Below are 23,949 nucleotides of genomic sequence, written 5' to 3' on the forward strand. Positions count from 1 at the left end.
GCCCCCAAAAGATGCTCAAACGCTCTTTCCTTATTCACTCGCATGCTGAGCACACCCCCTACCTGAAAATAGTATTGGCACATGACTCTTACAGGTCATCCCTAGTTGATTCAAGCTGTGCTTTTTCTTTTGTAAATTCGCGTGTGCACAGCAAGTTGTGTTGCATCCAATTCAATTCTCTCCACTGACCGTTCAGTCAATACCTTGATGGCGTCTGTATTGACACCTCTACTGAGACATCAAGCTGCCTCTTTGGAGCATGTTTGCTCCCAGATCAAACTGCAGTGTCGTGGAGCCAACACAGAATAATGGACCACGTCGGACACTTTTCACTTTTGATTCTTTTTGATTCACTTTTGATGACACGCTTTTGAATACCTGATCACCTGGAATTGGTACCAGCTTGAAGTTAATAGTGAGTAGACTTATGGAGATTCATTTATTTGAATTTTCTTCTCAAGCCATTTGCAACTCAGAAGCAATGACACTTGTGCACTCATCATTGAGCTTGAGGAAGTCCAAGGAATTGATCTCTATGTTACTCTCGCTCCGCCGAGCTGCGATGGCCGAGAGGTTAAGGCGTTGGACTTGAAATCCAATGGGGTTTCCCCGCGCAGGTTCGACTCCTGCTTGCAGCGTGAGTGTCTTGTTGGGCGTGTGGAAAGAGAGAGTGTGCTCTCTTCCTGCTAGCCAGTTTTAAATATGCTTCTCATGCCATTTGCAACTTTGTGCTGCCAAACTTTAGCAGTCCTAACTGATCCTGAAATAGTCCCAGGAATTGAGTTACAAATGGCTGCTTCGTCGTTACAATGTGTTGGCATGGAAATGCAGTGGGGTCTCTTGCAGCTTAGAGGATTAACTTGCCTCTCTAATGTGATTTGTGATGAGACCTTATGCCACCAGTGGGGAGAGCTTGCACTCACAGGTGCTTCATCCAAAGATCTTCATGCAACATAGCGATGTCTTGTTTCAGGTAAAAGAAAAAGTGCCACATTCTTTCATGGCCGGTCACTGGTTGCTCCGCCTTGCGCTAAAAGAGGGTCTCCCCGTCGGGGAATCGAACCCCGGTCTTCCGCGTGACAGGCGGAGATACTATCCACTATACTAACGAGGACACGTGCTGTGTCTCGCAGTGATGCTGAGTCAGGTGACGTGCACTTGTCCCCTTGATTTTAAAGTACTCTGAATCATTGTGCCTGCAAGGAGGTGGTAAAAAGAACACATTGTGGTGATATTGACTCACTGTTGCCACTCCTCTTTTACCATCGTCAGTTTGTGGACTTATGATAGGAAAAACTCAAAGAATCTTGGTGACCTACAGGTTTGATTCATCTGCCTTCCTAGTTAAGTCATGCGAACCATTTCCTGCAAAATTGGCTTTAGCTACATTGGCAATTCATTTTGTCTTCGTATTCCAGTGCATTGTACCGAACTGCAATATCCATCTTAGATCAACTGAGATTTTGCATTTCTCTCTTTCCCACATGCAAGTTCTGAATTTCTTGGCACACATTACTGCTTTGCATCTACTAAAAGCACTCCAGAGAAAGCTTCACTTCATACGTTCATGAGGTAGGTGTCGTTTGTACTTGTATTTTGGTGGTATTTTTGTTTTTTTTTTTGTTTGTGTGCGTTGTTTGTCTACTCTTGGAACATCCTGTGATTGGTTAGGGTAGGATTAGAGTTTAATTACGTTGGCCTCAGATTCTGGTTAATTCCAGGCTTCTTGTGCTAACCTTGTTGTTTGTTAGCTGTTGTTGGCAGTAATTAGTTGCTGCAGGTGCACTTGCCGCCATGCTCCAAGGAGTGAATTGGGGGCGGATACATTTTTTCTCCAGCTTTGTTAGTTCTTCCTCAGCCTCGCTTCTTCTTTCCTAGCCTCGTTAGCGCAGTAGGTAGCGCGTCAGTCTCATAATCTGAAGGTCGTGAGTTCGACCCTCACACGGGGCAGCAGAAGCTTTTTGAAAAGATTGACGAGCCCCCAAAAGATGCTCAAACGCTCTTTCCTTATTCACTCGCATGCTGAGCACACCCCCTACCTGAAAATAGTATTGGCACATGACTCTTACAGGTCATCCCTAGTTGATTCAAGCTGTGCTTTTTCTTTTGTAAATTCGCGTGTACACAGCAAGTTGTGTTGCATCCAATTCAATTCTCTCCACTGACCGTTCAGTCAATACCTTGATGGCGTCTGTATTGACACCTCTACTGAGACATCAAGCTGCCTCTTTGGAGCATGTTCGCTCCCAGATCAAACTGCAGTGTCGTGGTGCCAACACAGAATAATGGACCACGTCGGACACTTTTCACTTTTGATTCTTTTTGATTCACTTTTGATGACACGCTTTTGAATACCTGATCACCTGGAATTGGTACCAGCTTGAAGTTAATAGTGAGTAGACTTATGGAGATTCATTTATTTGAATTTTCTTCTCAAGCCATTTGCAACTCAGAAGCAATGACACTTGTGCACTCATCATTGAGCTTGAGGAAGTCCAAGGAATTGATCTCTATGTTACTCTCGCTCCGCCGAGCTGCGATGGCCGAGAGGTTAAGGCGTTGGACTTGAAATCCAATGGGGTTTCCCCGCGCAGGTTCGACTCCTGCTTGCAGCGTGAGTGTCTTGTTGGGCGTGTGGAAAGAGAGAGTGTGCTCTCTTCCTGCTAGCCAGTTTTAAATATGCTTCTCATGCCATTTGCAACTTTGTGCTGCCAAACTTTAGCAGTCCTAACTGATCCTGAAATAGTCCCAGGAATTGAGTTACAAATGGCTGCTTCGTCGTTACAATGTGTTGGCATGGAAATGCAGTGGGGTCTCTTGCAGCTTAGAGGATTAACTTGCCTCTCTAATGTGATTTGTGATGAGACCTTATGCCACCAGTGGGGAGAGCTTGCACTCACAGGTGCTTCATCCAAAGATCTTCATGCAACATAGCGATGTCTTGTTTCAGGTAAAAGAAAAAGTGCCACATTCTTTCATGGCCGGTCACTGGTTGCTCCGCCTTGCGCTAAAAGAGGGTCTCCCCGTCGGGGAATCGAACCCCGGTCTTCCGCGTGACAGGCGGAGATACTATCCACTATACTAACGAGGACACGTGCTGTGTCTCGCAGTGATGCTGAGTCAGGTGACGTGCACTTGTCCCCTTGATTTTAAAGTACTCTGAATCATTGTGCCTGCAAGGAGGTGGTAAAAAGAACACATTGTGGTGATATTGACTCACTGTTGCCACTCCTCTTTTACCATCGTCAGTTTGTGGACTTATGATAGGAAAAACTCAAAGAATCTTGGTGACCTACAGGTTTGATTCATCTGCCTTCCTAGTTAAGTCATGCGAACCATTTCCTGCAAAATTGGCTTTAGCTACATTGGCAATTCATTTTGTCTTCGTATTCCAGTGCATTGTACCGAACTGCAATATCCATCTTAGATCAACTGAGATTTTGCATTTCTCTCTTTCCCACATGCAAGTTCTGAATTTCTTGGCACACATTACTGCTTTGCATCTACTAAAAGCACTCCAGAGAAAGCTTCACTTCATACGTTCATGAGGTAGGTGTCGTTTGTACTTGTATTTTGGTGGTATTTTTGTTTTTTTTTTTGTTTGTGTGCGTTGTTTGTCTACTCTTGGAACATCCTGTGATTGGTTAGGGTAGGATTAGAGTTTAATTACGTTGGCCTCAGATTCTGGTTAATTCCAGGCTTCTTGTGCTAACCTTGTTGTTTGTTAGCTGTTGTTGGCAGTAATTAGTTGCTGCAGGTGCACTTGCCGCCATGCTCCAAGGAGTGAATTGGGGGCGGATACATTTTTTCTCCAGCTTTGTTAGTTCTTCCTCAGCCTCGCTTCTTCTTTCCTAGCCTCGTTAGCGCAGTAGGTAGCGCGTCAGTCTCATAATCTGAAGGTCGTGAGTTCGACCCTCACACGGGGCAGCAGAAGCTTTTTGAAAAGATTGACGAGCCCCCAAAAGATGCTCAAACGCTCTTTCCTTATTCACTCGCATGCTGAGCACACCCCCTACCTGAAAATAGTATTGGCACATGACTCTTACAGGTCATCCCTAGTTGATTCAAGCTGTGCTTTTTCTTTTGTAAATTCGCGTGTACACAGCAAGTTGTGTTGCATCCAATTCAATTCTCTCCACTGACCGTTCAGTCAATACCTTGATGGCGTCTGTATTGACACCTCTACTGAGACATCAAGCTGCCTCTTTGGAGCATGTTCGCTCCCAGATCAAACTGCAGTGTCGTGGTGCCAACACAGAATAATGGACCACGTCGGACACTTTTCACTTTTGATTCTTTTTGATTCACTTTTGATGACACGCTTTTGAATACCTGATCACCTGGAATTGGTACCAGCTTGAAGTTAATAGTGAGTAGACTTATGGAGATTCATTTATTTGAATTTTCTTCTCAAGCCATTTGCAACTCAGAAGCAATGACACTTGTGCACTCATCATTGAGCTTGAGGAAGTCCAAGGAATTGATCTCTATGTTACTCTCGCTCCGCCGAGCTGCGATGGCCGAGAGGTTAAGGCGTTGGACTTGAAATCCAATGGGGTTTCCCCGCGCAGGTTCGACTCCTGCTTGCAGCGTGAGTGTCTTGTTGGGCGTGTGGAAAGAGAGAGTGTGCTCTCTTCCTGCTAGCCAGTTTTAAATATGCTTCTCATGCCATTTGCAACTTTGTGCTGCCAAACTTTAGCAGTCCTAACTGATCCTGAAATAGTCCCAGGAATTGAGTTACAAATGGCTGCTTCGTCGTTACAATGTGTTGGCATGGAAATGCAGTGGGGTCTCTTGCAGATTAGAGGATTAACTTGCCTCTCTAATGTGATTTGTGATGAGACCTTATGCCACCAGTGGGGAGAGCTTGCACTCACAGGTGCTTCATCCAAAGATCTTCATGCAACATAGCGATGTCTTGTTTCAGGTAAAAGAAAAAGTGCCACATTCTTTCATGGCCGGTCACTGGTTGCTCCGCCTTGCGCTAAAAGAGGGTCTCCCCGTCGGGGAATCGAACCCCGGTCTTCCGCGTGACAGGCGGAGATACTATCCACTATACTAACGAGGACACGTGCTGTGTCTCGCAGTGATGCTGAGTCAGGTGACGTGCACTTGTCCCCTTGATTTTAAAGTACTCTGAATCATTGTGCCTGCAAGGAGGTGGTAAAAAGAACACATTGTGGTGATATTGACTCACTGTTGCCACTCCTCTTTTACCATCGTCAGTTTGTGGACTTATGATAGGAAAAACTCAAAGAATCTTGGTGACCTACAGGTTTGATTCATCTGCCTTCCTAGTTAAGTCATGCGAACCATTTCCTGCAAAATTGGCTTTAGCTACATTGGCAATTCATTTTGTCTTCGTATTCCAGTGCATTGTACCGAACTGCAATATCCATCTTAGATCAACTGAGATTTTGCATTTCTCTCTTTCCCACATGCAAGTTCTGAATTTCTTGGCACACATTACTGCTTTGCATCTACTAAAAGCACTCCAGAGAAAGCTTCACTTCATACCTTCATGAGGTAGGTGTCGTTTGTACTTGTATTTTGGTGGTATTTTTGTTTTTTTTTTTGTTTGTGTGCGTTGTTTGTCTACTCTTGGAACATCCTGTGATTGGTTAGGGTAGGATTAGAGTTTAATTACGTTGGCCTCAGATTCTGGTTAATTCCAGGCTTCTTGTGCTAACCTTGTTGTTTGTTAGCTGTTGTTGGCAGTAATTAGTTGCTGCAGGTGCACTTGCCGCCATGCTCCAAGGAGTGAATTGGGGGCGGATACATTTTTTCTCCAGCTTTGTTAGTTCTTCCTCAGCCTCGCTTCTTCTTTCCTAGCCTCGTTAGCGCAGTAGGTAGCGCGTCAGTCTCATAATCTGAAGGTCGTGAGTTCGACCCTCACACGGGGCAGCAGAAGCTTTTTGAAAAGATTGACGAGCCCCCAAAAGATGCTCAAACGCTCTTTCCTTATTCACTCGCATGCTGAGCACACCCCCTACCTGAAAATAGTATTGGCACATGACTCTTACAGGTCATCCCTAGTTGATTCAAGCTGTGCTTTTTCTTTTGTAAATTCGCGTGTACACAGCAAGTTGTGTTGCATCCAATTCAATTCTCTCCACTGACCGTTCAGTCAATACCTTGATGGCGTCTGTATTGACACCTCTACTGAGACATCAAGCTGCCTCTTTGGAGCATGTTCGCTCCCAGATCAAACTGCAGTGTCGTGGTGCCAACACAGAATAATGGACCACGTCGGACACTTTTCACTTTTGATTCTTTTTGATTCACTTTTGATGACACGCTTTTGAATACCTGATCACCTGGAATTGGTACCAGCTTGAAGTTAATAGTGAGTAGACTTATGGAGATTCATTTATTTGAATTTTCTTCTCAAGCCATTTGCAACTCAGAAGCAATGACACTTGTGCACTCATCATTGAGCTTGAGGAAGTCCAAGGAATTGATCTCTATGTTACTCTCGCTCCGCCGAGCTGCGATGGCCGAGAGGTTAAGGCGTTGGACTTGAAATCCAATGGGGTTTCCCCGCGCAGGTTCGACTCCTGCTTGCAGCGTGAGTGTCTTGTTGGGCGTGTGGAAAGAGAGAGTGTGCTCTCTTCCTGCTAGCCAGTTTTAAATATGCTTCTCATGCCATTTGCAACTTTGTGCTGCCAAACTTTAGCAGTCCTAACTGATCCTGAAATAGTCCCAGGAATTGAGTTACAAATGGCTGCTTCGTCGTTACAATGTGTTGGCATGGAAATGCAGTGGGGTCTCTTGCAGCTTAGAGGATTAACTTGCCTCTCTAATGTGATTTGTGATGAGACCTTATGCCACCAGTGGGGAGAGCTTGCACTCACAGGTGCTTCATCCAAAGATCTTCATGCAACATAGTGATGTCTTGTTTCAGGTAAAAGAAAAAGTGCCACATTCTTTCATGGCCGGTCACTGGTTGCTCCGCCTTGCGCTAAAAGAGGGTCTCCCCGTCGGGGAATCGAACCCCGGTCTTCTGCGTGACAGGCGGAGATACTATCCACTATACTAACGAGGACACATGCTGTGTCTCGCAGTGATGCTGAGTCAGGTGACGTGCACTTGTCCCCTTGATTTTAAAGTACTCTGAATCATTGTGCCTGCAAGGAGGTGGTAAAAAGAACACATTGTGGTGATATTGACTCACTGTTGCCACTCCTCTTTTACCATCGTCAGTTTGTGGACTTATGATAGGAAAAACTCAAAGAATCTTGGTGACCTACAGGTTTGATTCATCTGCCTTCCTAGTTAAGTCATGCAAACCATTTGCTGCAAAATTGGCTTTAGCTACATTGGCAATTCATTTTGTCTTTGTATTCCAGTGCATTGTACCGAACTGCAATATCCATCTTAGATCAACTGAGATTTTGCATTTCTCTCTTTCCCACATGCAAGTTCTGAATTTCTTGGCACACATTACTGCTTTGCATCTACTAAAAGCACTCCAGAGAAAGCTTCACTTCATACCTTCATGAGGTAGGTGTCGTTTGTACTTGTATTTTGGTGGTATTTTTGTTTTTTTTTTGTTTGTGTGCGTTGTTTGTCTACTCTTGGAACATCCTGTGATTGGTTAGGGTAGGATTAGAGTTTAATTACGTTGGCCTCAGATTCTGGTTAATTCCAGGCTTCTTGTGCTAACCTTGTTGTTTGTTAGCTGTTGTTGGCAGTAATTAGTTGCTGCAGGTGCACTTGCCGCCATGCTCCAAGGAGTGAATTGGGGGCGGATACATTTTTTCTCCAGCTTTGTTAGTTCTTCCTCAGCCTCGCTTCTTCTTTCCTAGCCTCGTTAGCGCAGTAGGTAGCGCGTCAGTCTCATAATCTGAAGGTCGTGAGTTCGACCCTCACACGGGGCAGCAGAAGCTTTTTGAAAAGATTGACGAGCCCCCAAAAGATGCTCAAACGCTCTTTCCTTATTCACTCGCATGCTGAGCACACCCCCTACCTGAAAATAGTATTGGCACATGACTCTTACAGGTCATCCCTAGTTGATTCAAGCTGTGCTTTTTCTTTTGTAAATTCGCGTGTACACAGCAAGTTGTGTTGCATCCAATTCAATTCTCTCCACTGACCGTTCAGTCAATACCTTGATGGCGTCTGTATTGACACCTCTACTGAGACATCAAGCTGCCTCTTTGGAGCATGTTCGCTCCCAGATCAAACTGCAGTGTCGTGGTGCCAACACAGAATAATGGACCACGTCGGACACTTTTCACTTTTGATTCTTTTTGATTCACTTTTGATGACACGCTTTTGAATACCTGATCACCTGGAATTGGTACCAGCTTGAAGTTAATAGTGAGTAGACTTATGGAGATTCATTTATTTGAATTTTCTTCTCAAGCCATTTGCAACTCAGAAGCAATGACACTTGTGCACTCATCATTGAGCTTGAGGAAGTCCAAGGAATTGATCTCTATGTTACTCTCGCTCCGCCGAGCTGCGATGGCCGAGAGGTTAAGGCGTTGGACTTGAAATCCAATGGGGTTTCCCCGCGCAGGTTCGACTCCTGCTTGCAGCGTGAGTGTCTTGTTGGGCGTGTGGAAAGAGAGAGTGTGCTCTCTTCCTGCTAGCCAGTTTTAAATATGCTTCTCATGCCATTTGCAACTTTGTGCTGCCAAACTTTAGCAGTCCTAACTGATCCTGAAATAGTCCCAGGAATTGAGTTACAAATGGCTGCTTCGTCGTTACAATGTGTTGGCATGGAAATGCAGTGGGGTCTCTTGCAGCTTAGAGGATTAACTTGCCTCTCTAATGTGATTTGTGATGAGACCTTATGCCACCAGTGGGGAGAGCTTGCACTCACAGGTGCTTCATCCAAAGATCTTCATGCAACATAGTGATGTCTTGTTTCAGGTAAAAGAAAAAGTGCCACATTCTTTCATGGCCGGTCACTGGTTGCTCCGCCTTGCGCTAAAAGAGGGTCTCCCCGTCGGGGAATCGAACCCCGGTCTTCCGCGTGACAGGCGGAGATACTATCCACTATACTAACGAGGACACGTGCTGTGTCTTGCAGTGATGCTGAGTCAGGTGATGTGCACTTGTCCCCTTGATTTTAAAGTACTCTGAATCATTGTGCCTGCAAGGAGGTGGTAAAAAGAACACATTGTGGTGATATTGACTCACTGTTGCCACTCCTCTTTTACCATCGTCAGTTTGTGGACTTATGATAGGAAAAACTCAAAGAATCTTGGTGACCTACAGGTTTGATTCATCTGCCTTCCTAGTTAAGTCATGCGAACCATTTCCTGCAAAATTGGCTTTAGCTACATTGGCAATTCATTTTGTCTTCGTATTCCAGTGCATTGTACCGAACTGCAATATCCATCTTAGATCAACTGAGATTTTGCATTTCTCTCTTTCCCACATGCAAGTTCTGAATTTCTTGGCACACATTACTGCTTTGCATCTACTAAAAGCACTCCAGAGAAAGCTTCACTTCATACCTTCATGAGGTAGGTGTCGTTTGTACTTGTATTTTGGTGGTATTTTTGTTTTTTTTTTGTTTGTGTGCGTTGTTTGTCTACTCTTGGAACATCCTGTGATTGGTTAGGGTAGGATTAGAGTTTAATTACGTTGGCCTCAGATTCTGGTTAATTCCAGGCTTCTTGTGCTAACCTTGTTGTTTGTTAGCTGTTGTTGGCAGTAATTAGTTGCTGCAGGTGCACTTGCCGCCATGCTCCAAGGAGTGAATTGGGGGCGGATACATTTTTTCTCCAGCTTTGTTAGTTCTTCCTCAGCCTCGCTTCTTCTTTCCTAGCCTCGTTAGCGCAGTAGGTAGCGCGTCAGTCTCATAATCTGAAGGTCGTGAGTTCGACCCTCACACGGGGCAGCAGAAGCTTTTTGAAAAGATTGACGAGCCCCCAAAAGATGCTCAAACGCTCTTTCCTTATTCACTCGCATGCTGAGCACACCCCCTACCTGAAAATAGTATTGGCACATGACTCTTACAGGTCATCCCTAGTTGATTCAAGCTGTGCTTTTTCTTTTGTAAATTCGCGTGTACACAGCAAGTTGTGTTGCATCCAATTCAATTCTCTCCACTGACCGCTCAGTCAATACCTTGATGGCGTCTGTATTGACACCTCTACTGAGACATCAAGCTGCCTCTTTGGAGCATGTTCGCTCCCAGATCAAACTGCAGTGTCGTGGTGCCAACACAGAATAATGGACCACGTCGGACACTTTTCACTTTTGATTCTTTTTGATTCACTTTTGATGACACGCTTTTGAATACCTGATCACCTGGAATTGGTACCAGCTTGAAGTTAATAGTGAGTAGACTTATGGAGATTCATTTATTTGAATTTTCTTCTCAAGCCATTTGCAACTCAGAAGCAATGACACTTGTGCACTCATCATTGAGCTTGAGGAAGTCCAAGGAATTGATCTCTATGTTACTCTCGCTCCGCCGAGCTGCGATGGCCGAGAGGTTAAGGCGTTGGACTTGAAATCCAATGGGGTTTCCCCGCGCAGGTTCGACTCCTGCTTGCAGCGTGAGTGTCTTGTTGGGCGTGTGGAAAGAGAGAGTGTGCTCTCTTCCTGCTAGCCAGTTTTAAATATGCTTCTCATGCCATTTGCAACTTTGTGCTGCCAAACTTTAGCAGTCCTAACTGATCCTGAAATAGTCCCAGGAATTGAGTTACAAATGGCTGCTTCGTCGTTACAATGTGTTGGCATGGAAATGCAGTGGGGTCTCTTGCAGCTTAGAGGATTAACTTGCCTCTCTAATGTGATTTGTGATGAGACCTTATGCCACCAGTGGGGAGAGCTTGCACTCACAGGTGCTTCATCCAAAGATCTTCATGCAACATAGCGATGTCTTGTTTCAGGTAAAAGAAAAAGTGCCACATTCTTTCATGGCCGGTCACTGGTTGCTCCGCCTTGCGCTAAAAGAGGGTCTCCCCGTCGGGGAATCGAACCCCGGTCTTCCGCGTGACAGGCGGAGATACTATCCACTATACTAACGAGGACACGTGCTGTGTCTCGCAGTGATGCTGAGTCAGGTGACGTGCACTTGTCCCCTTGATTTTAAAGTACTCTGAATCATTGTGCCTGCAAGGAGGTGGTAAAAAGAACACATTGTGGTGATATTGACTCACTGTTGCCACTCCTCTTTTACCATCGTCAGTTTGTGGACTTATGATAGGAAAAACTCAAAGAATCTTGGTGACCTACAGGTTTGATTCATCTGCCTTCCTAGTTAAGTCATGCGAACCATTTCCTGCAAAATTGGCTTTAGCTACATTGGCAATTCATTTTGTCTTCGTATTCCAGTGCATTGTACCGAACTGCAATATCCATCTTAGATCAACTGAGATTTTGCATTTCTCTCTTTCCCACATGCAAGTTCTGAATTTCTTGGCACACATTACTGCTTTGCATCTACTAAAAGCACTCCAGAGAAAGCTTCACTTCATACCTTCATGAGGTAGGTGTCGTTTGTACTTGTATTTTGGTGGTATTTTTGTTTTTTTTTTTGTTTGTGTGCGTTGTTTGTCTACTCTTGGAACATCATGTGATTGGTTAGGGTAGGATTAGAGTTTAATTACGTTGGCCTCAGATTCTGGTTAATTCCAGGCTTCTTGTGCTAACCTTGTTGTTTGTTAGCTGTTGTTGGCAGTAATTAGTTGCTGCAGGTGCACTTGCCGCCATGCTCCAAGGAGTGAATTGGGGGCGGATACATTTTTTCTCCAGCTTTGTTAGTTCTTCCTCAGCCTCGCTTCTTCTTTCCTAGCCTCGTTAGCGCAGTAGGTAGCGCGTCAGTCTCATAATCTGAAGGTCGTGAGTTCGACCCTCACACGGGGCAGCAGAAGCTTTTTGAAAAGATTGACGAGCCCCCAAAAGATGCTCAAACGCTCTTTCCTTATTCACTCGCATGCTGAGCACACCCCCTACCTGAAAATAGTATTGGCACATGACTCTTACAGGTCATCCCTAGTTGATTCAAGCTGTGCTTTTTCTTTTGTAAATTCGCGTGTACACAGCAAGTTGTGTTGCATCCAATTCAATTCTCTCCACTGACCGTTCAGTCAATACCTTGATGGCGTCTGTATTGACACCTCTACTGAGACATCAAGCTGCCTCTTTGGAGCATGTTCGCTCCCAGATCAAACTGCAGTGTCGTGGTGCCAACACAGAATAATGGACCACGTCGGACACTTTTCACTTTTGATTCTTTTTGATTCACTTTTGATGACACGCTTTTGAATACCTGATCACCTGGAATTGGTACCAGCTTGAAGTTAATAGTGAGTAGACTTATGGAGATTCATTTATTTGAATTTTCTTCTCAAGCCATTTGCAACTCAGAAGCAATGACACTTGTGCACTCATCATTGAGCTTGAGGAAGTCCAAGGAATTGATCTCTATGTTACTCTCGCTCCGCCGAGCTGCGATGGCCGAGAGGTTAAGGCGTTGGACTTGAAATCCAATGGGGTTTCCCCGCGCAGGTTCGACTCCTGCTTGCAGCGTGAGTGTCTTGTTGGGCGTGTGGAAAGAGAGAGTGTGCTCTCTTCCTGCTAGCCAGTTTTAAATATGCTTCTCATGCCATTTGCAACTTTGTGCTGCCAAACTTTAGCAGTCCTAACTGATCCTGAAATAGTCCCAGGAATTGAGTTACAAATGGCTGCTTCGTCGTTACAATGTGTTGGCATGGAAATGCAGTGGGGTCTCTTGCAGCTTAGAGGATTAACTTGCCTCTCTAATGTGATTTGTGATGAGACCTTATGCCACCAGTGGGGAGAGCTTGCACTCACAGGTGCTTCATCCAAAGATCTTCATGCAACATAGTGATGTCTTGTTTCAGGTAAAAGAAAAAGTGCCACATTCTTTCATGGCCGGTCACTGGTTGCTCCGCCTTGCGCTAAAAGAGGGTCTCCCCGTCGGGGAATCGAACCCCGGTCTTCTGCGTGACAGGCGGAGATACTATCCACTATACTAACGAGGACACATGCTGTGTCTCGCAGTGATGCTGAGTCAGGTGACGTGCACTTGTCCCCTTGATTTTAAAGTACTCTGAATCATTGTGCCTGCAAGGAGGTGGTAAAAAGAACACATTGTGGTGATATTGACTCACTGTTGCCACTCCTCTTTTACCATCGTCAGTTTGTGGACTTATGATAGGAAAAACTCAAAGAATCTTGGTGACCTACAGGTTTGATTCATCTGCCTTCCTAGTTAAGTCATGCAAACCATTTGCTGCAAAATTGGCTTTAGCTACATTGGCAATTCATTTTGTCTTTGTATTCCAGTGCATTGTACCGAACTGCAATATCCATCTTAGATCAACTGAGATTTTGCATTTCTCTCTTTCCCACATGCAAGTTCTGAATTTCTTGGCACACATTACTGCTTTGCATCTACTAAAAGCACTCCAGAGAAAGCTTCACTTCATACCTTCATGAGGTAGGTGTCGTTTGTACTTGTATTTTGGTGGTATTTTTGTTTTTTTTTTGTTTGTGTGCGTTGTTTGTCTACTCTTGGAACATCCTGTGATTGGTTAGGGTAGGATTAGAGTTTAATTACGTTGGCCTCAGATTCTGGTTAATTCCAGGCTTCTTGTGCTAACCTTGTTGTTTGTTAGCTGTTGTTGGCAGTAATTAGTTGCTGCAGGTGCACTTGCCGCCATGCTCCAAGGAGTGAATTGGGGGCGGATACATTTTTTCTCCAGCTTTGTTAGTTCTTCCTCAGCCTCGCTTCTTCTTTCCTAGCCTCGTTAGCGCAGTAGGTAGCGCGTCAGTCTCATAATCTGAAGGTCGTGAGTTCGACCCTCACACGGGGCAGCAGAAGCTTTTTGAAAAGATTGACGAGCCCCCAAAAGATGCTCAAACGCTCTTTCCTTATTCACTCGCATGCTGAGCACACCCCCTACCTGAAAATAGTATTGGCACATGACTCTTACAGGTCATCCCTAGTTGATTCAAGCTGTGCTTTTTCTTTTGTAAATTCGCGTGTACACAGCAAGTTGTGTTGCATCCAATTCAATTCTCTCCACTGACCGTTCAGTCAATACCTTGATGGCGTCTGTATTGACACCTCTACTGAGACATCAAGCTGCCTCTTTGGAGCATGTTCGCTCCCAGATCAAACTGCAGTGTCGTGGTGCCAACACAGAATAATGGACCACGTCGGACACTTTTCACTTTTGATTCTTTTTGATTCACTTTTGATGACACGCTTTTGAATACCTGATCACCTGGAATTGGTACCAGCTTGAAGTTAATAGTGAGTAGACTTATGGAGATTCATTTATTTGAATTTTCTTCTCAAGCCATTTGCAACTCAGAAGCAATGACACTTGTGCACTCATCATTGAGCTTGAGGAAGTCCAAGGAATTGATCTCTATGTTACTCTCGCTCCGCCGAGCTGCGATGGCCGAGAGGTTAAGGCGTTGGACTTGAAATCCAATGGGGTTTCCCCGCGCAGGTTCGACTCCTGCTTGCAGCGTGAGTGTCTTGTTGGGCGTGTGGAAAGAGAGAGTGTGCTCTCTTCCTGCTAGCCAGTTTTAAATATGCTTCTCATGCCATTTGCAACTTTGTGCTGCCAAACTTTAGCAGTCCTAACTGATCCTGAAATAGTCCCAGGAATTGAGTTACAAATGGCTGCTTCGTCGTTACAATGTGTTGGCATGGAAATGCAGTGGGGTCTCTTGCAGCTTAGAGGATTAACTTGCCTCTCTAATGTGATTTGTGATGAGACCTTATGCCACCAGTGGGGAGAGCTTGCACTCACAGGTGCTTCATCCAAAGATCTTCATGCAACATAGTGATGTCTTGTTTCAGGTAAAAGAAAAAGTGCCACATTCTTTCATGGCCGGTCACTGGTTGCTCCGCCTTGCGCTAAAAGAGGGTCTCCCCGTCGGGGAATCGAACCCCGGTCTTCCGCGTGACAGGCGGAGATACTATCCACTATACTAACGAGGACACGTGCTGTGTCTTGCAGTGATGCTGAGTCAGGTGACGTGCACTTGTCCCCTTGATTTTAAAGTACTCTGAATCATTGTGCCTGCAAGGAGGTGGTAAAAAGAACACATTGTGGTGATATTGACTCACTGTTGCCACTCCTCTTTTACCATCGTCAGTTTGTGGACTTATGATAGGAAAAACTCAAAGAATCTTGGTGACCTACAAGTTTGATTCATCTGCCTTCCTAGTTAAGTCATGCAAACCATTTGCTGCAAAATTGGCTTTAGCTACATTGGCAATTCATTTTGTCTTTGTATTCCAGTGCATTGTACCGAACTGCAATATCCATCTTAGATCAACTGAGATTTTGCATTTCTCTCTTTCCCACATGCAAGTTCTGAATTTCTTGGCACACATTACTGCTTTGCATCTACTAAAAGCACTCCAGAGAAAGCTTCACTTCATACCTTCATGAGGTAGGTGTCGTTTGTACTTGTATTTTGGTGGTATTTTTGTTTTTTTTTTGTTTGTGTGCGTTGTTTGTCTACTCTTGGAACATCCTGTGATTGGTTAGGGTAGGATTAGAGTTTAATTACGTTGGCCTCAGATTCTGGTTAATTCCAGGCTTCTTGTGCTAACCTTGTTGTTTGTTAGCTGTTGTTGGCAGTAATTAGTTGCTGCAGGTGCACTTGCCGCCATGCTCCAAGGAGTGAATTGGGGGCGGATACATTTTTTCTCCAGCTTTGTTAGTTCTTCCTCAGCCTCGCTTCTTCTTTCCTAGCCTCGTTAGCGCAGTAGGTAGCGCGTCAGTCTCATAATCTGAAGGTCGTGAGTTCGACCCTCACACGGGGCAGCAGAAGCTTTTTGAAAAGATTGACGAGCCCCCAAAAGATGCTCAAACGCTCTTTCCTTATTCACTCGCATGCTGAGCACACCCCCTACCTGAAAATAGTATTGGCACATGACTCTTACAGGTCATCCCTAGTTGATTCAAGCTGTGCTTTTTCTTTTGTAAATTCGCGTGTACACAGCAAGTTGTGTTGCATCCAATTCAATTCTCTCCACTGACCGTTCAGTCAATACCTTGATGGCGTCTGTATTGACACCTCTACTGAGACATCAAGCTGCCTCTTTGGAGCATGTTCGCTCCCAGATCAAACTGCAGTGTCGTGGTGCCAACACAGAATAATGGACCACGTCGGACACTTTTCACTTTTGATTCTTTTTGATTCACTTTTGATGACACGCTTTTGAATACCTGATCACCTGGAATTGGTACCAGCTTGAAGTTAATAGTGAGTAGACTTATGGAGATTCATTTATTTGAATTTTCTTCTCAAGCCATTTGCAACTCAGAAGCAATGACACTTGTGCACTCATCATTGAGCTTGAGGAAGTCCAAGGAATTGATCTCTATGTTACTCTCGCTCCGCCGAGCTGCGATGGCCGAGAGGTTAAGGCGTTGGACTTGAAATCCAATGGGGTTTCCCCGCGCAGGTTCGACTCCTGCTTGCAGCGTGAGTGTCTTGTTGGGCGTGTGGAAAGAGAGAGTGTGCTCTCTTCCTGCTAGCCAGTTTTAAATATGCTTCTCATGCCATTTGCAACTTTGTGCTGCCAAACTTTAGCAGTCCTAACTGATCCTGAAATAGTCCCAGGAATTGAGTTACAAATGGCTGCTTCGTCGTTACAATGTGTTGGCATGGAAATGCAGTGGGGTCTCTTGCAGCTTAGAGGATTAACTTGCCTCTCTAATGTGATTTGTGATGAGACCTTATGCCACCAGTGGGGAGAGCTTGCACTCACAGGTGCTTCATCCAAAGATCTTCATGCAACATAGTGATGTCTTGTTTCAGGTAAAAGAAAAAGTGCCACATTCTTTCATGGCCGGTCACTGGTTGCTCCGCCTTGCGCTAAAAGAGGGTCTCCCCGTCGGGGAATCGAACCCCGGTCTTCTGCGTGACAGGCGGAGATACTATCCACTATACTAACGAGGACACATGCTGTGTCTCGCAGTGATGCTGAGTCAGGTGACGTGCACTTGTCCCCTTGATTTTAAAGTACTCTGAATCATTGTGCCTGCAAGGAGGTGGTAAAAAGAACACATTGTGGTGATATTGACTCACTGTTGCCACTCCTCTTTTACCATCGTCAGTTTGTGGACTTATGATAGGAAAAACTCAAAGAATCTTGGTGACCTACAGGTTTGATTCATCTGCCTTCCTAGTTAAGTCATGCAAACCATTTGCTGCAAAATTGGCTTTAGCTACATTGGCAATTCATTTTGTCTTTGTATTCCAGTGCATTGTACCGAACTGCAATATCCATCTTAGATCAACTGAGATTTTGCATTTCTCTCTTTCCCACATGCAAGTTCTGAATTTCTTGGCACACATTACTGCTTTGCATCTACTAAAAGCACTCCAGAGAAAGCTTCACTTCATACCTTCATGAGGTAGGTGTCGTTTGTACTTGTATTTTGGTGGTATTTTTGTTTTTTTTTTGTTTGTGTGCGTTGTTTGTCTACTCTTGGAACATCCTGTGATTGGTTAGGGTAGGATTAGAGTTTAATTACGTTGGCCTCAGATTCTGGTTAATTCCAGGCTTCTTGTGCTAACCTTGTTGTTTGTTAGCTGTTGTTGGCAGTAATTAGTTGCTGCAGGTGCACTTGCCGCCATGCTCCAAGGAGTGAATTGGGGGCGGATACATTTTTTCTCCAGCTTTGTTAGTTCTTCCTCAGCCTCGCTTCTTCTTTCCTAGCCTTGTTAGCGCAGTAGGTAGCGCGTCAGTCTCATAATCTGAAGGTCCTGAGTTCGACCCTCACACGGGGCAGCAGAAGCTTTTTGAAAAGATTGACGAGCCCCCAAAAGATGCTCAAACGCTCTTTCCTTATTCACTCGCATGCTGAGCACACCCCCTACCTGAAAATAGTATTGGCACATGACTCTTACAGGTCATCCCTAGTTGATTCAAGCTGTGCTTTTTCTTTTGTAAATTCGCGTGTACACAGCAAGTTGTGTTGCATCCAATTCAATTCTCTCCACTGACCGTTCAGTCAATACCTTGATGGCGTCTGTATTGACACCTCTACTGAGACATCAAGCTGCCTCTTTGGAGCATGTTCGCTCCCAGATCAAACTGCAGTGTCGTGGTGCCAACACAGAATAATGGACCACGTCGGACACTTTTCACTTTTGATTCTTTTTGATTCACTTTTGATGACACGCTTTTGAATACCTGATCACCTGGAATTGGTACCAGCTTGAAGTTAATAGTGAGTAGACTTATGGAGATTCATTTATTTGAATTTTCTTCTCAAGCCATTTGCAACTCAGAAGCAATGACACTTGTGCACTCATCATTGAGCTTGAGGAAGTCCAAGGAATTGATCTCTATGTTACTCTCGCTCCGCCGAGCTGCGATGGCTGAGAGGTTAAGGCGTTGGACTTGAAATCCAATGGGGTTTCCCCGCGCAGGTTCGACTCCTGCTTGCAGCGTGAGTGTCTTGTTGGGCGTGTGGAAAGAGAGAGTGTGCTCTCTTCCTGCTAGCCAGTTTTAAATATGCTTCTCATGCCATTTGCAACTTTGTGCTGCCAAACTTTAGCAGTCCTAACTGATCCTGAAATAGTCCCAGGAATTGAGTTACAAATGGCTGCTTCGTCGTTACAATGTGTTGGCATGGAAATGCAGTGGGGTCTCTTGCAGCGTAGAGGATTAACTTGCCTCTCTAATGTGATTTGTGATGAGACCTTATGCCACCAGTGGGGAGAGCTCGCACTCACAGGTGCTTCATCCAAATATCTTCATGCAACATAGCGATGTCTTGTTTCAGGTAAAAGAAAAAGTGCCACATTCTTTCATGGCCGGTCACTGGTTGCTCCGCCTTGCGCTAAAAGAGGGTCTCCCCGTCGGGGAATCGAACCCCGGTCTTCCGCGTGACAGGCGGAGATACTATCCACTATACTAACGAGGACACGTGCTGTGTCTTGCAGTGATGCTGAGTCAGGTGACGTGCACTTGTCCCCTTGATTTTAAAGTACTCTGAATCATTGTGCCTGCAAGGAGGTGGTAAAAAGAACACATTGTGGTGATATTGACTCACTGTTGCCACTCCTCTTTTACCATCGTCAGTTTGTGGACTTATGATAGGAAAAACTCAAAGAATCTTGGTGACCTACAGGTTTGATTAATCTGCCTTCCTAGTTAAGTCATGCAAACCATTTGCTGCAAAATTGGCTTTAGCTACATTGGCAATTCATTTTGTCTTTGTATTCCAGTGCATTGTACCGAACTGCAATATCCATCTTAGATCAACTGAGATTTTGCATTTCTCTCTTTCCCACATGCAAGTTCTGAATTTCTTGGCACACATTACTGCTTTGCATCTACTAAAAGCACTCCAGAGAAAGCTTCACTTCATACCTTCATGAGGTAGGTGTCGTTTGTCCTTGTATTTTGGTGGTATTTTTGTTTTTTTTTTTGTTTGTGTGCGTTGTTTGTCTACTCTTGGAACATCCTGTGATTGGTTAGGGTAGGATTAGAGTTTAATTACGTTGGCCTCAGATTCTGGTTAATTCCAGGCTTCTTGTGCTAACCTTGTTGTTTGTTAGCTGTTGTTGGCAGTAATTAGTTGCTGCAGGTGCACTTGCCGCCATGCTCCAAGGAGTGAATTGGGGGCGGATACATTTTTTCTCCAGCTTTGTTAGTTCTTCCTCAGCCTCGCTTCTTTTTTCCTAGCCTCGTTAGCGCAGTAGGTAGCGCGTCAGTCTCATAATCTGAAGGTCGTGAGTTCGACCCTCACACGGGGCAGCAGAAGCTTTTTGAAAAGATTGACGAGCCCCCAAAAGATGCTCAAACGCTCTTTCCTTATTCACTCGCATGCTGAGCACACCCCCTACCTGAAAATAGTATTGGCACATGACTCTTACAGGTCATCCCTAGTTGATTCAAGCTGTGCTTTTTCTTTTGTAAATTCGCGTGTACACAGCAAGTTGTGTTGCATCCAATTCAATTCTCTCCACTGACCGTTCAGTCAATATCTTGATGGCGTCTGTATTGACACCTCTACTGAGACATCAAGCTGCCTCTTTGGAGCATGTTCGCTCCCAGATCAAACTGCAGTGTCGTGGTGCCAACACAGAATAATGGACCACGTCGGACACTTTTCACTTTTGATTCTTTTTGATTCACTTTTGATGACACGCTTTTGAATACCTGATCACCTGGAATTGGTACCAGCTTGAAGTTAATAGTGAGTAGACTTATGGAGATTCATTTATTTGAATTTTCTTCTCAAGCCATTTGCAACTCAGAAGCAATGACACTTGTGCACTCATCATTGAGCTTGAGGAAGTCCAAGGAATTGATCTCTATGTTACTCTCGCTCCGCCGAGCTGCGATGGCCGAGAGGTTAAGGCGTTGGACTTGAAATCCAATGGGGTTTCCCCGCGCAGGTTCGACTCCTGCTTGCAGCGTGAGTGTCTTGTTGGGCGTGTGGAAAGAGAGAGTGTGCTCTCTTCCTGCTAGCCAGTTTTAAATATGCTTCTCATGCCATTTGCAACTTTGTGCTGCCAAACTTTAGCAGTCCTAACTGATCCTGAAATAGTCCCAGGAATTGAGTTACAAATGGCTGCTTCGTCGTTACAATGTGTTGGCATGGAAATGCAGTGGGGTCTCTTGCAGCGTAGAGGATTAACTTGCCTCTCTAATGTGATTTGTGATGAGACCTTATGCCATCAGTGGGGAGAGCTCGCACTCACAGGTGCTTCATCCAAAGATCTTCATGCAACATAGCGATGTCTTGTTTCAGGTAAAAGAAAAAGTGCCACATTCTTTCATGGCCGGTCACTGGTTGCTCCGCCTTGCGCTAAAAGAGGGTCTCCCCGTCGGGGAATCGAACCCCGGTCTTCCGCGTGACAGGCGGAGATACTATCCACTATACTAACGAGGACACGTGCTGTGTCTCGCAGTGATGCTGAGTCAGGTGACGTGCACTTGTCCCCTTGATTTTAAAGTACTCTGAATCATTGTGCCTGCAAGGAGGTGGTAAAAAGAACACATTGTGGTGATATTGACTCACTGTTGCCACTCCTCTTTTACCATCGTCAGTTTGTGGACTTATGATAGGAAAAACTCAAAGAATCTTGGTGACCTACAAGTTTGATTCATCTGCCTTCCTAGTTAAGTCATGCAAACCATTTGCTGCAAAATTGGCTTTAGCTACATTGGCAATTCATTTTGTCTTCGTATTCCAGTGCATTGTACCGAACTGCAATATCCATCTTAGATCAACTGAGATTTTGCATTTCTCTCTTTCCCACATGCAAGTTCTGAATTTCTTGGCACACATTACTGCTTTGCATCTACTAAAAGCACTCCAGAGAAAGCTTCACTTCATACCTTCATGAGGTAGGTGTCGTTTGTACTTGTATTTTGGTGGTATTTTTGTTTTTTTTTTTGTTTGTGTGCGTTGTTTGTCTACTCTTGGAACATCCTGTGATTGGTTAGGGTAGGATTAGAGTTTAATTACGTTGGCCTCAGATTCTGGTTAATTCCAGGCTTCTTGTGCTAACCTTGTTGTTTGTTAGCTGTTGTTGGCAGTAATTAGTTGCTGCAGGTGCACTTGCCGCCATGCTCCAAGGAGTGAATTGGGGGCGGATACATTTTTTCTCCAGCTTTGTTAGTTCTTCCTCAGCCTCGCTTCTTCTTTCCTAGCCTCGTTAGCGCAGTAGGTAGCGCGTCAGTCTCATAATCTGAAGGTCGTGAGTTCGACCCTCACACGGGGCAGCAGAAGCTTTTTGAAAAGATTGACGAGCCCCCAAAAGATGCTCAAACGCTCTTTCCTTATTCACTCGCATGCTGAGCACACCCCCTACCTGAAAATAGTATTGGCACATGACTCTTACAGGTCATCCCTAGTTGATTCAAGCTGTGCTTTTTCTTTTGTAAATTCGCGTGTACACAGCAAGTTGTGTTGCATCCAATTCAATTCTCTCCACTGACCGTTCAGTCAATATCTTGATGGCGTCTGTATTGACACCTCTACTGAGACATCAAGCTGCCTCTTTGGAGCATGTTCGCTCCCAGATCAAACTGCAGTGTCGTGGTGCCAACACAGAATAATGGACCACGTCGGACACTTTTCACTTTTGATTCTTTTTGATTCACTTTTGATGACACGCTTTTGAATACCTGATCACCTGGAATTGGTACCAGCTTGAAGTTAATAGTGAGTAGACTTATGGAGATTCATTTATTTGAATTTTCTTCTCAAGCCATTTGCAACTCAGAAGCAATGACACTTGTGCACTCATCATTGAGCTTGAGGAAGTCCAAGGAATTGATCTCTATGTTACTCTCGCTCCGCCGAGCTGCGATGGCCGAGAGGTTAAGGCGTTGGACTTGAAATCCAATGGGGTTTCCCCGCGCAGGTTCGACTCCTGCTTGCAGCGTGAGTGTCTTGTTGGGCGTGTGGAAAGAGAGAGTGTGCTCTCTTCCTGCTAGCCAGTTTTAAATATGCTTCTCATGCCATTTGCAACTTTGTGCTGCCAAACTTTAGCAGTCCTAACTGATCCTGAAATAGTCCCAGGAATTGAGTTACAAATGGCTGCTTCGTCGTTACAATGTGTTGGCATGGAAATGCAGTGGGGTCTCTTGCAGCGTAGAGGATTAACTTGCCTCTCTAATGTGATTTGTGATGAGACCTTATGCCACCAGTGGGGAGAGCTCGCACTCACAGGTGCTTCATCCAAAGATCTTCATGCAACATAGCGATGTCTTGTTTCAGGTAAAAGAAAAAGTGCCACATTCTTTCATGGCCGGTCACTGGTTGCTCCGCCTTGCGCTAAAAGAGGGTCTCCCCGTCGGGGAATCGAACCCCGGTCTTCCGCGTGACAGGCGGAGATACTATCCACTATACTAACGAGGACACGTGCTGTGTCTCGCAGTGATGCTGAGTCAGGTGACGTGCACTTGTCCCCTTGATTTTAAAGTACTCTGAATCATTGTGCCTGCAAGGAGGTGGTAAAAAGAACACATTGTGGTGATATTGACTCACTGTTGCCACTCCTCTTTTACCATCGTCAGTTTGTGGACTTATGATAGGAAAAACTCAAAGAATCTTGGTGACCTACAGGTTTGATTCATCTGCCTTCCTAGTTAAGTCATGCAAACCATTTGCTGCAAAATTGGCTTTAGCTACATTGGCAATTCATTTTGTCTTTGTATTCCAGTGCATTGTACCGAACTGCAATATCCATCTTAGATCAACTGAGATTTTGCATTTCTCTCTTTCCCACATGCAAGTTCTGAATTTCTTGGCACACATTACTGCTTTGCATCTACTAAAAGCACTCCAGAGAAAGCTTCACTTCATACCTTCATGAGGTAGGTGTCGTTTGTACTTGTATTTTGGTGGTATTTTTGTTTTTTTTTTGTTTGTGTGCGTTTTTTGTCTACTCTTGGAACATCCTGTGATTGGTTAGGGTAGGATTAGAGTTTAATTACGTTGGCCTCAGATTCTGGTTAATTCCAGGCTTCTTGTGCTAACCTTGTTGTTTGTTAGCTGTTGTTGGCAGTAATTAGTTGCTGCAAGTGCACTTGCCGCCATGCTCCAAGGAGTGAATTGGGGGCGGATACATTTTTTCTCCAGCTTTGTTAGTTCTTCCTCAGCCTCGCTTCTTCTTTCCTAGCCTCGTTAGCGCAGTAGGTAGCGCGTCAGTCTCATAATCTGAAGGTCGTGAGTTCGACCCTCACACGGGGCAGCAGAAGCTTTTTGAAAAGATTGACGAGCCCCCAAAAGATGCTCAAACGCTCTTTCCTTATTCACTCGCATGCTGAGCACACCCCCTACCTGAAAATAGTATTGGCACATGACTCTTACAGGTCATCCCTAGTTGATTCAAGCTGTGCTTTTTCTTTTGTAAATTCGCGTGTACACAGCAAGTTGTGTTGCATCCAATTCAATTCTCTCCACTGACCGTTCAGTCAATATCTTGATGGCGTCTGTATTGACACCTCTA

At 44.8% G+C, this 23,949-nt stretch overlaps 36 non-coding genes across 36 annotated transcripts; 24 read left to right on the top strand and 12 right to left on the bottom strand.

The window, feature by feature from the left end:
- The first annotated feature begins 556 nt into the window (after positions 1–556).
- On the top strand, positions 557–638 carry trnas-uga (transfer RNA serine (anticodon UGA)). Its single transcript has one exon. It is a non-coding gene; the product is annotated as a tRNA-Ser (tRNA).
- Positions 639–1,042: 404 nt separating this feature from the next.
- trnad-guc (transfer RNA aspartic acid (anticodon GUC)) lies at positions 1,043–1,114 on the bottom strand. The gene has a single exon. It is a non-coding gene; the product is annotated as a tRNA-Asp (tRNA).
- Positions 1,115–1,877: 763 nt separating this feature from the next.
- trnam-cau (transfer RNA methionine (anticodon CAU)) lies at positions 1,878–1,950 on the top strand. Its single transcript has one exon. It is a non-coding gene; the product is annotated as a tRNA-Met (tRNA).
- Positions 1,951–2,533: 583 nt separating this feature from the next.
- trnas-uga (transfer RNA serine (anticodon UGA)) lies at positions 2,534–2,615 on the top strand. The gene has a single exon. It is a non-coding gene; the product is annotated as a tRNA-Ser (tRNA).
- A 404-nt stretch (positions 2,616–3,019) lies between these two features.
- On the bottom strand, positions 3,020–3,091 carry trnad-guc (transfer RNA aspartic acid (anticodon GUC)). The gene has a single exon. It is a non-coding gene; the product is annotated as a tRNA-Asp (tRNA).
- Positions 3,092–3,854: 763 nt separating this feature from the next.
- Positions 3,855–3,927, top strand: trnam-cau (transfer RNA methionine (anticodon CAU)). The gene has a single exon. It is a non-coding gene; the product is annotated as a tRNA-Met (tRNA).
- Positions 3,928–4,510: 583 nt separating this feature from the next.
- Positions 4,511–4,592, top strand: trnas-uga (transfer RNA serine (anticodon UGA)). Its single transcript has one exon. It is a non-coding gene; the product is annotated as a tRNA-Ser (tRNA).
- A 404-nt stretch (positions 4,593–4,996) lies between these two features.
- On the bottom strand, positions 4,997–5,068 carry trnad-guc (transfer RNA aspartic acid (anticodon GUC)). Its single transcript has one exon. It is a non-coding gene; the product is annotated as a tRNA-Asp (tRNA).
- A 763-nt stretch (positions 5,069–5,831) lies between these two features.
- On the top strand, positions 5,832–5,904 carry trnam-cau (transfer RNA methionine (anticodon CAU)). The gene has a single exon. It is a non-coding gene; the product is annotated as a tRNA-Met (tRNA).
- A 583-nt stretch (positions 5,905–6,487) lies between these two features.
- Positions 6,488–6,569, top strand: trnas-uga (transfer RNA serine (anticodon UGA)). The gene has a single exon. It is a non-coding gene; the product is annotated as a tRNA-Ser (tRNA).
- Positions 6,570–6,973: 404 nt separating this feature from the next.
- trnad-guc (transfer RNA aspartic acid (anticodon GUC)) lies at positions 6,974–7,045 on the bottom strand. The gene has a single exon. It is a non-coding gene; the product is annotated as a tRNA-Asp (tRNA).
- A 762-nt stretch (positions 7,046–7,807) lies between these two features.
- On the top strand, positions 7,808–7,880 carry trnam-cau (transfer RNA methionine (anticodon CAU)). The gene has a single exon. It is a non-coding gene; the product is annotated as a tRNA-Met (tRNA).
- Positions 7,881–8,463: 583 nt separating this feature from the next.
- On the top strand, positions 8,464–8,545 carry trnas-uga (transfer RNA serine (anticodon UGA)). Its single transcript has one exon. It is a non-coding gene; the product is annotated as a tRNA-Ser (tRNA).
- Positions 8,546–8,949: 404 nt separating this feature from the next.
- Positions 8,950–9,021, bottom strand: trnad-guc (transfer RNA aspartic acid (anticodon GUC)). The gene has a single exon. It is a non-coding gene; the product is annotated as a tRNA-Asp (tRNA).
- A 762-nt stretch (positions 9,022–9,783) lies between these two features.
- On the top strand, positions 9,784–9,856 carry trnam-cau (transfer RNA methionine (anticodon CAU)). Its single transcript has one exon. It is a non-coding gene; the product is annotated as a tRNA-Met (tRNA).
- A 583-nt stretch (positions 9,857–10,439) lies between these two features.
- Positions 10,440–10,521, top strand: trnas-uga (transfer RNA serine (anticodon UGA)). Its single transcript has one exon. It is a non-coding gene; the product is annotated as a tRNA-Ser (tRNA).
- Positions 10,522–10,925: 404 nt separating this feature from the next.
- On the bottom strand, positions 10,926–10,997 carry trnad-guc (transfer RNA aspartic acid (anticodon GUC)). The gene has a single exon. It is a non-coding gene; the product is annotated as a tRNA-Asp (tRNA).
- A 763-nt stretch (positions 10,998–11,760) lies between these two features.
- trnam-cau (transfer RNA methionine (anticodon CAU)) lies at positions 11,761–11,833 on the top strand. The gene has a single exon. It is a non-coding gene; the product is annotated as a tRNA-Met (tRNA).
- A 583-nt stretch (positions 11,834–12,416) lies between these two features.
- trnas-uga (transfer RNA serine (anticodon UGA)) lies at positions 12,417–12,498 on the top strand. The gene has a single exon. It is a non-coding gene; the product is annotated as a tRNA-Ser (tRNA).
- A 404-nt stretch (positions 12,499–12,902) lies between these two features.
- On the bottom strand, positions 12,903–12,974 carry trnad-guc (transfer RNA aspartic acid (anticodon GUC)). The gene has a single exon. It is a non-coding gene; the product is annotated as a tRNA-Asp (tRNA).
- Positions 12,975–13,736: 762 nt separating this feature from the next.
- Positions 13,737–13,809, top strand: trnam-cau (transfer RNA methionine (anticodon CAU)). The gene has a single exon. It is a non-coding gene; the product is annotated as a tRNA-Met (tRNA).
- A 583-nt stretch (positions 13,810–14,392) lies between these two features.
- On the top strand, positions 14,393–14,474 carry trnas-uga (transfer RNA serine (anticodon UGA)). Its single transcript has one exon. It is a non-coding gene; the product is annotated as a tRNA-Ser (tRNA).
- A 404-nt stretch (positions 14,475–14,878) lies between these two features.
- trnad-guc (transfer RNA aspartic acid (anticodon GUC)) lies at positions 14,879–14,950 on the bottom strand. The gene has a single exon. It is a non-coding gene; the product is annotated as a tRNA-Asp (tRNA).
- Positions 14,951–15,712: 762 nt separating this feature from the next.
- trnam-cau (transfer RNA methionine (anticodon CAU)) lies at positions 15,713–15,785 on the top strand. The gene has a single exon. It is a non-coding gene; the product is annotated as a tRNA-Met (tRNA).
- Positions 15,786–16,368: 583 nt separating this feature from the next.
- trnas-uga (transfer RNA serine (anticodon UGA)) lies at positions 16,369–16,450 on the top strand. Its single transcript has one exon. It is a non-coding gene; the product is annotated as a tRNA-Ser (tRNA).
- Positions 16,451–16,854: 404 nt separating this feature from the next.
- On the bottom strand, positions 16,855–16,926 carry trnad-guc (transfer RNA aspartic acid (anticodon GUC)). The gene has a single exon. It is a non-coding gene; the product is annotated as a tRNA-Asp (tRNA).
- Positions 16,927–17,688: 762 nt separating this feature from the next.
- Positions 17,689–17,761, top strand: trnam-cau (transfer RNA methionine (anticodon CAU)). Its single transcript has one exon. It is a non-coding gene; the product is annotated as a tRNA-Met (tRNA).
- A 583-nt stretch (positions 17,762–18,344) lies between these two features.
- Positions 18,345–18,426, top strand: trnas-uga (transfer RNA serine (anticodon UGA)). The gene has a single exon. It is a non-coding gene; the product is annotated as a tRNA-Ser (tRNA).
- A 404-nt stretch (positions 18,427–18,830) lies between these two features.
- trnad-guc (transfer RNA aspartic acid (anticodon GUC)) lies at positions 18,831–18,902 on the bottom strand. Its single transcript has one exon. It is a non-coding gene; the product is annotated as a tRNA-Asp (tRNA).
- A 763-nt stretch (positions 18,903–19,665) lies between these two features.
- Positions 19,666–19,738, top strand: trnam-cau (transfer RNA methionine (anticodon CAU)). The gene has a single exon. It is a non-coding gene; the product is annotated as a tRNA-Met (tRNA).
- A 583-nt stretch (positions 19,739–20,321) lies between these two features.
- Positions 20,322–20,403, top strand: trnas-uga (transfer RNA serine (anticodon UGA)). The gene has a single exon. It is a non-coding gene; the product is annotated as a tRNA-Ser (tRNA).
- A 404-nt stretch (positions 20,404–20,807) lies between these two features.
- On the bottom strand, positions 20,808–20,879 carry trnad-guc (transfer RNA aspartic acid (anticodon GUC)). The gene has a single exon. It is a non-coding gene; the product is annotated as a tRNA-Asp (tRNA).
- Positions 20,880–21,642: 763 nt separating this feature from the next.
- trnam-cau (transfer RNA methionine (anticodon CAU)) lies at positions 21,643–21,715 on the top strand. Its single transcript has one exon. It is a non-coding gene; the product is annotated as a tRNA-Met (tRNA).
- Positions 21,716–22,298: 583 nt separating this feature from the next.
- trnas-uga (transfer RNA serine (anticodon UGA)) lies at positions 22,299–22,380 on the top strand. Its single transcript has one exon. It is a non-coding gene; the product is annotated as a tRNA-Ser (tRNA).
- Positions 22,381–22,784: 404 nt separating this feature from the next.
- On the bottom strand, positions 22,785–22,856 carry trnad-guc (transfer RNA aspartic acid (anticodon GUC)). Its single transcript has one exon. It is a non-coding gene; the product is annotated as a tRNA-Asp (tRNA).
- A 762-nt stretch (positions 22,857–23,618) lies between these two features.
- Positions 23,619–23,691, top strand: trnam-cau (transfer RNA methionine (anticodon CAU)). The gene has a single exon. It is a non-coding gene; the product is annotated as a tRNA-Met (tRNA).
- The last annotated feature ends 258 nt before the right edge of the window (positions 23,692–23,949 follow it).

The sequence above is a fragment of the Brachyhypopomus gauderio genome, unplaced genomic scaffold (genome assembly GCF_052324685.1).
Source record: "Brachyhypopomus gauderio isolate BG-103 unplaced genomic scaffold, BGAUD_0.2 sc235, whole genome shotgun sequence".
NCBI classification, from domain to species: Eukaryota; Metazoa; Chordata; class Actinopteri; order Gymnotiformes; family Hypopomidae; genus Brachyhypopomus; species Brachyhypopomus gauderio.